At 34.8% G+C, this 10,908-nt stretch overlaps 1 long non-coding RNA gene across 1 annotated transcript; it reads right to left on the reverse strand.

Moving 5' to 3' along the window:
• Positions 1–856: 856 nt before the first annotated feature.
• Positions 857–2,206, reverse strand: LOC149214270 (uncharacterized). The gene is made up of 3 exons (XR_016250383.1): positions 1,451–2,206; positions 1,262–1,347; positions 857–982 (listed from the first exon to the last, which is right to left on the reverse strand). It is a non-coding gene; the product is annotated as an uncharacterized LOC149214270 (long non-coding RNA).
• Positions 2,207–10,908: the final 8,702 nt, after the last annotated feature.

Genomic DNA, 10,908 nt, shown 5'->3' on the forward strand with positions numbered 1-10,908 from the left:
GTCTACAAGGTCTCCTAAGGAAAGCGAAGAAGGTTCTCTCTAAAGGGAAGTAAAGAAGCCCTAATTTTTTAGGGTTTCTCCTAAGAAGAAGAAAGTATAACTTAAACAAGTAGCAAAAAAAGGATGAAGTGCTGAGGAGCAAAGTGCCGAAAGACAGAGGTCCATGTGCCGGAAGTTATAGTGCAGAAAGAAGAAGGATTTGACTTATGCTTGGAGGATATCCTAGTTAAGGGTCTAGGGTTTTCCTCTCAAGAGTGGAGAGGTTTTGTCCCTCGCAGAGAGCCAAACTTTGTGTTATTGTTATTTTGTTTTGGTAGCAATTTGATGAAACACACACACTAATAAGAAGAAGAAGATAAATTGTCAAAGTGCATCACAAATTGTTATCAAGTAACGAAGAATCACACTACAATACTTTGACCTAGATTCTTCAACACAAATAAACCAACATAAATGCGAGCACCGAGGCTTCTATAATCAACTTCTTCCATATTATCAAAAGCAATAAGCAAAGAACCTGCATAAACTAAAAGCATAAATAACACCTATCAAGCAACTACCAAACAAACTAAAAGCTTAAATAACGCAACTAAATAACAATTATTAACCAGATCGCAACTATTCCGTACATAATGATAATTAAAAACTTGTGAATTATATACATTAAAGATAAACTACCCAAAACAAAACAAATGTGGCCTCTAAAGCGTGCGTCTCCTATCATCTTCTTTCTCAATCTCAAACCACTTTTCATCTTATTTCTCAATGTCAAACCACCTTTCAATTCATTATTAGGTCAAAACCAATAAGAAAAGCAATTTCCAAAAAATTTGATCATTTCAAAAATGCGTATCTACCTGATCCGGACTAACCATATTCTTCGACGTTTCTCCTTCACTAGCATATCATCTCATCTCCTCAATGGCTATATACAAATTCGTTGTTTCTCCTTCACTCGAACATCGTCTCATCTCCTCAATGGCTACACACAAAAATTAGAAAACAATCAGAATCTGCCACCATATTGATTATATATAAATGAGATAAACAGCCCAAACGAACAAAAACAAAACGTATGGAAGAAAATGTCAGCCCTTTAAATTGAAACAAAAGCATCCCTCGTATCATCTACTTTCTCAATAATAAATCCTCTTGTTTAACCTACTGCAAATCGGGGCTTATTTCAAATCATTCACTAGACCAAATTAATAACCAATAATTGCCAAAGGAAAATAGAGAAAAATTAAAAATAAACACATACCTGTGTATTGAAATACGTTGAAATCGAAAAAATAGTAAAACCCTTCTGCACAATAGTAAACCCTTTTAATTTGTGACAGGTTCAGTCTGAAATCGAAATAAGAAATAATAAGCATTAACTTCTTCCAGGGTCAGCGCCATATTTTAACGATTTTTTTCTGAACAGACATCTATAGGGTGAGCAGTTTACCATAACAAAAACGACAGAATGACGTCTTCGTATCAACGAGACGAGGTGGTATCAACGAGGCGAGTGTCAATCCGCCCTTAGACGAGTCTGTTTTGTCGCCTGAACGAATAATGCAGACACACGGCAAAATGATAAACAAAAACTAAAAGTTAACCGTCCAACATGAAATAAGGCATTTCACACTACGCTAATCATTTTAGTGATATTTTGATGAACACATATTCCTAAGCAATATTTTATGCCCAATTAGCAAAAGACATTTTAATGGGTTCAACCCATTTTCTATGGCGTCTCTGTTAGCGGGTTGCTAAAAGAGTAGTCTACACATTCTTCGTCCTTTCCCTGCACGCCATTGATGAGAGAGAGACTGCACAACATTTGTGAGAGGAAAAGGAAGAAATCTCAAATAAATCAGAACAGACCTGAATTCGTGAGTCTTCTCCCGTCATCTAATTTTTCTTATGTCGAAATTTCTTTCGATAAGCTAAAACACTACTAAGTTTTTAGGGCTCTCCATGAAGTTGCGATAACATCATAAAACAGCACTTAGGGCTCTATGAATAATCATTATCGACCACACGACAACCATTCTGTACATATTTATCACTTAAGAATCATCTGAATAGTCATACATAAAAAAAATAAACGTCCTCCTCACGGGAATCCAAAATCATGGAACATATTGCAACAAAATACTTCCAACAAACCGCAGGGATTATATAAACAGAGGATGAAAGAGATAACCAAATGTGTGTCTAGTTGATTCGCTCAGTCAGAAATCGAAATGGCAAATAAAAGTCTTAATCGCTTCCAAAGTCATCGAAATCGTGAATTGTTTACATATTCAGAGTTAATTTTTATTTAACAAATCAAGAATGACCGAATGACGATTTCGTATCAACTGCAAATTTCGTGCCGCGTTCAGACGGGTCGGTACTCGGTATTATATTTTGCTCTGTCGAACCTATGCAACAAAATAAATGCAGACACACGGCAAAAGATTGACAGAAACTAAAAGTTAACCGTCGAACACGAAATCAGGCCTCTCATAACTACGTTAATCATTTATAGTTAATCATTTATAGTCTTCTGGTTCACTTTCGGCTTCTAAAATCATATTAATGAAATTTCGCTGAACAGATTCGTATGCAATATTTTACACCCACTTACCAAAAAACATTTTAAATGGGTTTATTGTGTTAGTGTTAACGGCGTCACGGCGTGCCTAAAGGAGAGTAATGAATAAAGCGGACGACCTTTTTCTGCCATTGCACGTACCGGACACCAAAATCATAATTCTTCGTCCCATCAGGCAGAGACTGAGACAGAGACTGCAGGCAGTTGATTGAGACAGAGACTGCACAACATTGATGAAAGGGAAAGGAAAAAATCTGAGTTCCTGACCCTTCTCCCGTCATCTAGTTCCTTTATGTCGAAATCCCTTTAACTTCTTTCAATTCATTAACCATAAAACGGCAGCTCTTAGGGCTCTTATGCATAATACACGCGGCAAATATTTTGTACACATTTATCATAGTAAAAACCATCCGAATTATTATACATAAAAAATAAACGCATACCTGGTTCTCCATTCCAATGGATAACTTCACAGAAATCCAAAATCGTAGAACATTCTGCAACAAAACACTACCAACAAACCGCGGGAGTTACTTTGTTACCTAACCTGAGAACGAAAGAGATGGACAAATGTTTGCATCTAGTTGATTCGATTCAATGCTAAAATTCTTCATCATTCTCATATTGGAACAGGGCTATATGAATGGCTTACAATAATAAGAGGACTTGTCATATTCTCCATCCCTAATTCTTCATCTCATCTCGCCAAATTCACTGCAAACCAAATCATTAAACATTTATGACACCACCTCTGACATAAACATATATAGAAACAAACCAGTGTTCATGTGCCATCATCTTCTTCAACGGCAAGCCCTCAACTGTTCCTGTTGCACATCAAAATTTATTTGAAATTAGGTCAAAACTATCCTTACCTAATGGCCTAGACCTCTAAACATGACCACAAGGCAGCTTCCCATTAAATACCTACCTTCTCGGAAATTCACAAAAGTCGAAGATAACAGGTTTCATCGACGTCCATCTATCTTTTGCTCTATATTCTGCAATTAAATAAAATTTAGAGAAAAAAAAACAAACTAAGTAACACCAACCATTACCATCCAACAAATAGAAAAACCAAGAAAATCCAAACAAAAAGAAAAACCAAGATAGAAAACGGACTGTAAAATACGACATGCATGGCCATTCAGTGAAAAAAAATACACTGACAAGAAGCAAGCCAAGCGAAGGCAGATATGTGCAAGAAAGAAGCAAGAAGCCAAGCCCAAGTAATTCAGAGCAGAGAAGAAGGTAAATACGAAAATGAAAACATGTTCTGCCTAGGAAAATGGTTTATATTGCTTTTCCTTCCCTCTTCAAACGGTCACAAGCTCCCTGAACTTGGTAGCTTTTTCACAGGGGAACTGGCATGCGATGAACTATATATTTCGTAGAAATCAATCTAATCAAATGATACGTGGTGTTATCTGTTTTTAACATCCGTTTTTAACATCCGTGGACACATATTAGTGAATGTTATTAATTTAATTTGGTACTCATCATTATCAAAATATTCAATATAATAATAATATCCATTTTTAAGGTCACAGCCAACCCAACACCAATATTGGTGTATGAGAACCCCTTGTTATGGGACAAGGGACCCACTTCTGCGCAGCGATTTGACTGCTAAGTCTACAAAGGCATACATACTCTATCCCCCTCTGGTTTTGAACCTGTGACCTCTTAGAAGGAAACACATGCTCTTAACCATTAGGCCCACTCACGCTGTATAGTGATAGTGAATGTTTTCTAATTTTCCAAAAATCATTTATTTGGATTCTACTTTTCCAAAAATCATTTATTTGGAATCTTTAGTCATTAGCCTTTCTGATTCACCGGCACGCTATATTTTATAAATAAAATAATTGGGATGGGATAGCATTCTTATTAATTTAAATTTTTTTATATTTATTTTATCAAAAGTGTAGATAGATTAAATTTTTATATGATTTTTTTTAATGTAAAATCCGATGATTCTTCTCGAGTTTTGGTAAATTTAGAGTTAAGATAAATTTATGCTATTGGTAAATCTAAAGTTAACAAAAATCTATGTTAGTTTTAAGAAACACATTAATCAAGTAGAAGATTTGTTATCTTTACCATCCAATTTCAAATCCGTGTTAAGTAGAATATTTGTTATCTTTACCATCCAATTTCAAATCCGTGTTAAGTACATGATAAATATAATTTATTTCCTTAGAAAATGTATATATTAAATTAATTTTATTATTAATATTTTAATATTTTTTTAAACTTTACATATCAATTCATATTAAACTTAAAGAGATTACATATCTCCCTCATATGTTGAATTATAAGGAGCCTAGAATAAGAACTTTCTCACTTTTTCTACATATTGAAATACTTGATTTATGTTCCACATTAAACTATTTTTTAGTCATTAATATTTTTTAAATGTTACATATCAACTCCATATTAAGAATAAAAAAAATTATACATCTCTCACAATAGAAAGTGAAAATATAAGATTTTTTTTTAATTTAAATTATTTTGTTTTTCTTTCCTACTATAATTTTTTTTATCTAATATGAACATGTAATATTATATGTGTATACCATATGTAAATTTCATGATGATGATGGTGGTGGTGGTTAACATCCACTGAGACAAAACTTTGGTCTATCGGACCTAACGAAACGAATTATTTAGTTTGATTTAAGATTTTATCCCTATGCTCAAAAAGCTTGGAGAGAAGCCTCCCAAGCTCACTATAATTTTGACATTTTAAAATGCTAGGAAGATCGCATTTGCAACAAAGATTATGAAACTGAGATCTAATGTGTTACACTCGGCACTCTAAAAAGAAGTGATTTTCATCCTCGATATTCATATTAACTAACTAAAGAAATTACATATCAAGTAAACTATTTTTTTTTTAACTTTAAGTTACATTATAGAGATTTAAATAATTTATTAATCTCTCATTGATTTTTTTGTTATTATTATTTTTAATTTATTTATGCAAGGAAAATATTTTTCTATTATCCATTCAACTTTTATTCATAGATTAAATTCTTAAATGTTATTAATAAATTTTTAATTTATATTTTTTTTAAACCATTTGTGAATGTTTTTTAAAGTAATGGTTAGATTTGCAAAGGATGAGACAACAGGCCAACGCAAATAGTGGAGTAAGATTTTGGGCGAGCATGTAACTATAAATAATTTATTTGTAAATATTAAAATAATTTATTTGTAAATATTAAAAGAAAAAAGCTATAGTTTAGTCTCCACCAAATAATTTTTAATATAAAAATATTTTCCTTTATCATTATTTATCAAAATACATGTATTAAAAAAATTTATATTACATTTCACTATATAAAAACCTTGATAATGGAATATTTTAATATATTTTAACTTAAAACCTAAGAAATAAAATTATTAATTATTATACCTTAAAAATAAGAAATAAAATTATTAATTATTATACCACTTAAAATAAAGTTGCAAAATTAAATATATAGTATTAAATAAAAGTTGTATTCTTTTTTCTCGAATATGTTTTAATTTGAATTTTTTGCAATTCAATGATAGTAATAGAAATGCAGTAATAGTAATTTAATGAGTGTACAAATTTATAAGATTTCCTTGATTGTTAAAAATCAAATTTACAAAATATATTTTTAATTTGAAATTTTGGCAATTCAATAATAGTAATAGAAATGTACTAATAGTAATTTAATGAGTGTATAAATTTATAAGATTTCTTTGATGGTTAAAACCCAAACTTAGAAATAATAGTAAATATAACAAAAGTATTTTAAAGAATTAAAAAAATTATAATTTTTTAATGATTATATATATATATATATATATATATATATAATAATAATAAAAAACAGTGTGGTTTTAGCATTGATTTCTTTAGTTGCATGCAAAACCATAAATGTATAATAAAAGATAAGAGGAGACGCATCTACAGAGATGAAGTGTGCCCAAGGTGTAAAAAGCTCTTGTGATTCATGTAACTGGAAGTACGCACAAGGCGGAATAATAACTCAAATTTTTTATGCAAAGTTTTTTAGCAAATTTCAGTTTGATTTTTAGGTTGTTTATTGCCCTTTGCTAAAAGGAACCTTTTAGTTTTGAAAACCCAGTATAAATTTTAAAGCACCACAAATTTGAACCGTTCAAACTTCATCACCGAGTAGAGTAAAAGTTGCAAAATAGATGAAATCAAACTAAAATAAAGTTGCAAAATAGATGAAATCAAACTAAAATCAATAACTTAACTGGCATGTCTTTGCTAGAGATTTTGAGACTATTAAAGATATTTTTACTTTTAAAGCAAGTTCAAAGTTAAAAGTTAATTCAATTAGGTCCCTCCAACTTACTCAACATTTTGCAAAAGTTATGTTTTAAACAAAGTTTAATCAGTTTTAGAGCTAACCCTTCTTAGCCTCTTTGAGTTTGATCTTAACGGCCTGTCCAAATAGCCTCAGCGTGCTCTATACCCTAAGAAATGCCACAATTAATTTGTGGAAAATTTTGAACGTTAATTGTAACTTTGGTTTTGATCTGGGAACTCTGCTATAATTATTTATGGAATCTGCATTGTGAATCTTACTTATCACAGTGTCAATGTCCCATGGTTATTTCCAAATTATCATCTTTCAAAAGATTATTTAAAGAACCTTTATCCACATTCTTGTTATAGCTCACGAAATCTATCTTAATTGTTTATAAAAAAAATTATCATCATAATTTAAATTTGTATATAATTTTGTTTACTGTAGTTTCGGTGATTTTTAGCACTCCCCAGATTATAATTTTGTTTATTGTAGTTCTTGTGGTGAGTACTAGATTAGGGAAACGGACAGGTCTCAAGATCAGGCTTAAAGAGCATGGTGCCGATATCCGTAATGAAAGAACAGTTAAAAATAATGGAGAAATGGTTATATGGTTGTAACGCATCTCCTTAGTTTAGGATTAGTTCCTAGATTTTAGGAGGTTGTTCACAACTACCTAATTTTCAGTGATGTATTTAATATTGTAATATTCATTTGATGTAATGTAGAGTGAACGAGAGTGAGAGTCTCCTCTTTGTTTGAGTGCAGTCAGGTGCTGTACACACCTGTGAGCTGCAACTCCTTCATTTTTTTCAAAGTTTGATTTTTATCTTGGTATCAGAGCTTAGGGTAGAGATAGCCTCAAATTTTTTTAGGGATGTATCATTAGTTACATATTTATAGTGGTAGGAGAGCATGTAAATGTATCTGTGTGATCAGGTGAAACTGCAGTAACACCTGGAGCGAAGGGTCTCAGATGACTAATCATCTCTGAGCGAAAGAAAGGGTTGGAGTAGTTGGCGCGGATTTTTTGCACAATCGCGCCAATACAGAACAGAACAGACGAGCGCGAGTTTTTTAAAGAACAGACGCGCCCATTGGCGCGAGTTTGAGGCTAATAAGAGCGCCAACGAAATCGTGACTGAATTGGCGCAGATCCGTGGCTGTTAATCGCGCCAATTTCCATGGACATCGTGAATTTTTCTTTTCTGCAATTGGCGCGGATTCGTAGCTGTTCAGAGCGCCACAGAGCCAACCTCTTTCTCTCTAGAAATCTGCAATTTTTCGTTGCAGATCGGAGTTGCCCAGTGGTGGCACGTGGAGATTTCTGCTCGGTGGTAGCAGATTTGATTTGCCCGGTGGTGGCAAATTGAGGTTCCGTGATCTGCTCAGAGGTAGCAGATCGGACCTGCCCAGTGGTGGCGAATTAGAGCTCTGTGATCTGCTCGGTGGAAGCAGATCGGTTTTTTGCCCGGTGGTGGCGCAGTGCAACTCCTTGATCTGTTCGGTGGAAGCAAATCGCCTTTGCCCGGTGGTGGCATGTTGGAGCTTGTTTGTTGATCTGTTCAGTGGTAGCAGATCGGTTTTGCCCAGTGGTGGCACAGTGAAGTCCCTGATCTGTTCGATGGTAGCAGATCGGACTTGCCCGGTGGTGGCACAGTGAAGTTCCTGATCTGTTCGGTGGTAGCAGATCGGACTTGCCCGGTGGTGGCCGATTGGAGTGTTCAGTTGGGCGAAAATGAACAACAGTATAGAATCATACCTCCACAAGTTTGGAAAACTCGATGGAACAAATTTCTCCAACTGGAAATTCAAAATGCAAACTTTGTTGGAGAGCGTAAATGCATGGTCAATCGTTGAAGGAAATGAGCAGAGATCTGGAACAGCGACCCAAGAACAAGATTGGGATAAAATGGAAACGAAAGCAAAAGTTATACTGAAGATGTCCGTTAAGGACAATATTATCCCACATATCAGAGATTCCAAGTCGGCCACTGATGTATGGACAACGATCAAGAACCTGTACGAGACTCAGAATACAAATCGTGTTCTGGCACTCAAGGGAAAGTTGTTTGCATTGAATATGGATGAGAATGAGTCCGTTGTTGGATTCTTGGCCAGAGTCAAGGATCTGAGTGACAAACTGGGAGCTATTGGAGAAAAGGTGTCCAACTCAGATCTAGTCACACTCACATTGAACAGAATGACTGATGAATATCAGACGTTTATCTCAGGGCTGTCAGCGAGGGAGAAAGCCCCTTCATTTGATGAGCTGACAACGATTCTGCTCCAGGAGGAGGAGCGACGACAGAATATGAAAACTCAGAGCAATGACCTAGCTCTGATGGCGAAGAGGCGATAGTACAAAGGAAAGCAACACCAGCACCAGCAACCGCAACAACAGCAGAAGGGAGCCAAATCTTTTCAAAAGAGATCATTCAGAGGTATAACTGATAATTATGTTAAGAGATGTTTTTATTGTGGGAAACCTGGTCATCATATTAAAGAATGCTATAAGAGGCAAGCGGATGAAAGAAGAGGCAAACAGAGGAAACATCAGGGCTGTTTTGCTGGAGAAGAGGAGGACCACAACCATGATCTTCGACTATTCACAGTCGATTGTGCTCTTTCAACATCAAAGGGAGATGAGGACGACATATGGTATGTCGACTCTGGCGCATCCTCACATATGACCGGTAAGAAGGACTGTTTTGAATTTCTTGAAGAATCTGCATGTGGATCAAAAATTTATCTAGGAGATGACAGTGGGTATGAGATCAAAGGATATGGAGATATTCCTATGAAGCTACCTAGTGGCGACATTAAACATCTTAAAAATGTATTATATGTTCCAGGAATTAAGAAAAACTTGATCTCTGTCTCAATGATTACAGACCAGGACATGCAGGTGCAATTCTTTAAGAATGGTTGTGTCATTAAGGATAGCCAGATGGAAACAGTTGCAACAGGAGTGCGCGTGGGGAATTTGTACAGATTGGATGCAAAGAGTATGCCACGACAAGCAATGGTTGTAGCTGGATCAACAGTCGAAAATCTCTGGCATCAGAGATTTGGACATCTCAATTTGCAAGACCTCATCTTACTTCAGAAGAAAGGTATGGTCGATGGACTCCCTGTTTTTCATAATGTTAAGTTGGAATGTGATGGATGTGCATTAGGGAAAATGCATAGAGAAGAGTTCCATTTGCATGTCAACAGAAAGGAAAGAGACATCCTAGAACTAGTGCATACAGATATTTGTGGACCTATGCAAACTAGGTCCCTAGGAGGTGCATATTATTTTCTGTTGTTTACATATGACTGCACTAGGTTTTCATGGGTGTATTTTTTAAGTAAAAAGAGTCAAGCCTTTCGGTACTTTAAAGAGTTTAAATCTATGATAGAGAACCAAACAGGAAAAAGGATAAAGATTCTCCGCTCGGAGAATACAGGTTAGGAGAGTTCATGAACTTCTACAAGCAGCATGGGATTATGCAGCAATTCACAGTGCCACACACTCCACAGCAGAATGGAGTAGCAGAATGCAAGAACAAAACTCTTGTGGAGTTCGCGAGAAGTATGCTTCAAGGTAAGGGACTATCGAATGGTCTTTGGGCAGAAGCCATTAATACTGTTGTTTATTTAAAGAATAGGAGTCCTACTAAATATCCAGGCTTCAAAACCCCCTTTGAAGCATTGTTTGGACTCAAACCAACAGTTAGTCATCTAAGAATATTTGGATCTAAAGCTTATGCTCATATACCAAAAGCAGATAGAAAGAAGTTAGACCCCAAAGCCTTGAAATGTATATTTGTAGGATATGACACAGAGTATAAGGCATACAAGTTATATAATCCTATGACTCATAAAGTTTTTGCAAGCAAAGATGTTATTTTTCATGAACAGATTGAAGATGGAAAGGAAGACTCTAACAGTGACAACCACATTCCATTGTTGATAGAGATGAACAGTAACGAAGATGAAGAGCAAGAGCAGGAGCAGAAA

Source organism: Pinus tabuliformis, chromosome 1_1, assembly GCF_031772625.1.
Source record: "Pinus tabuliformis cultivar Carrire ecotype Pingquan chromosome 1_1, CPIR1, whole genome shotgun sequence".
Lineage (NCBI taxonomy): Eukaryota > Viridiplantae > Streptophyta > Pinopsida > Pinales > Pinaceae > Pinus > Pinus tabuliformis.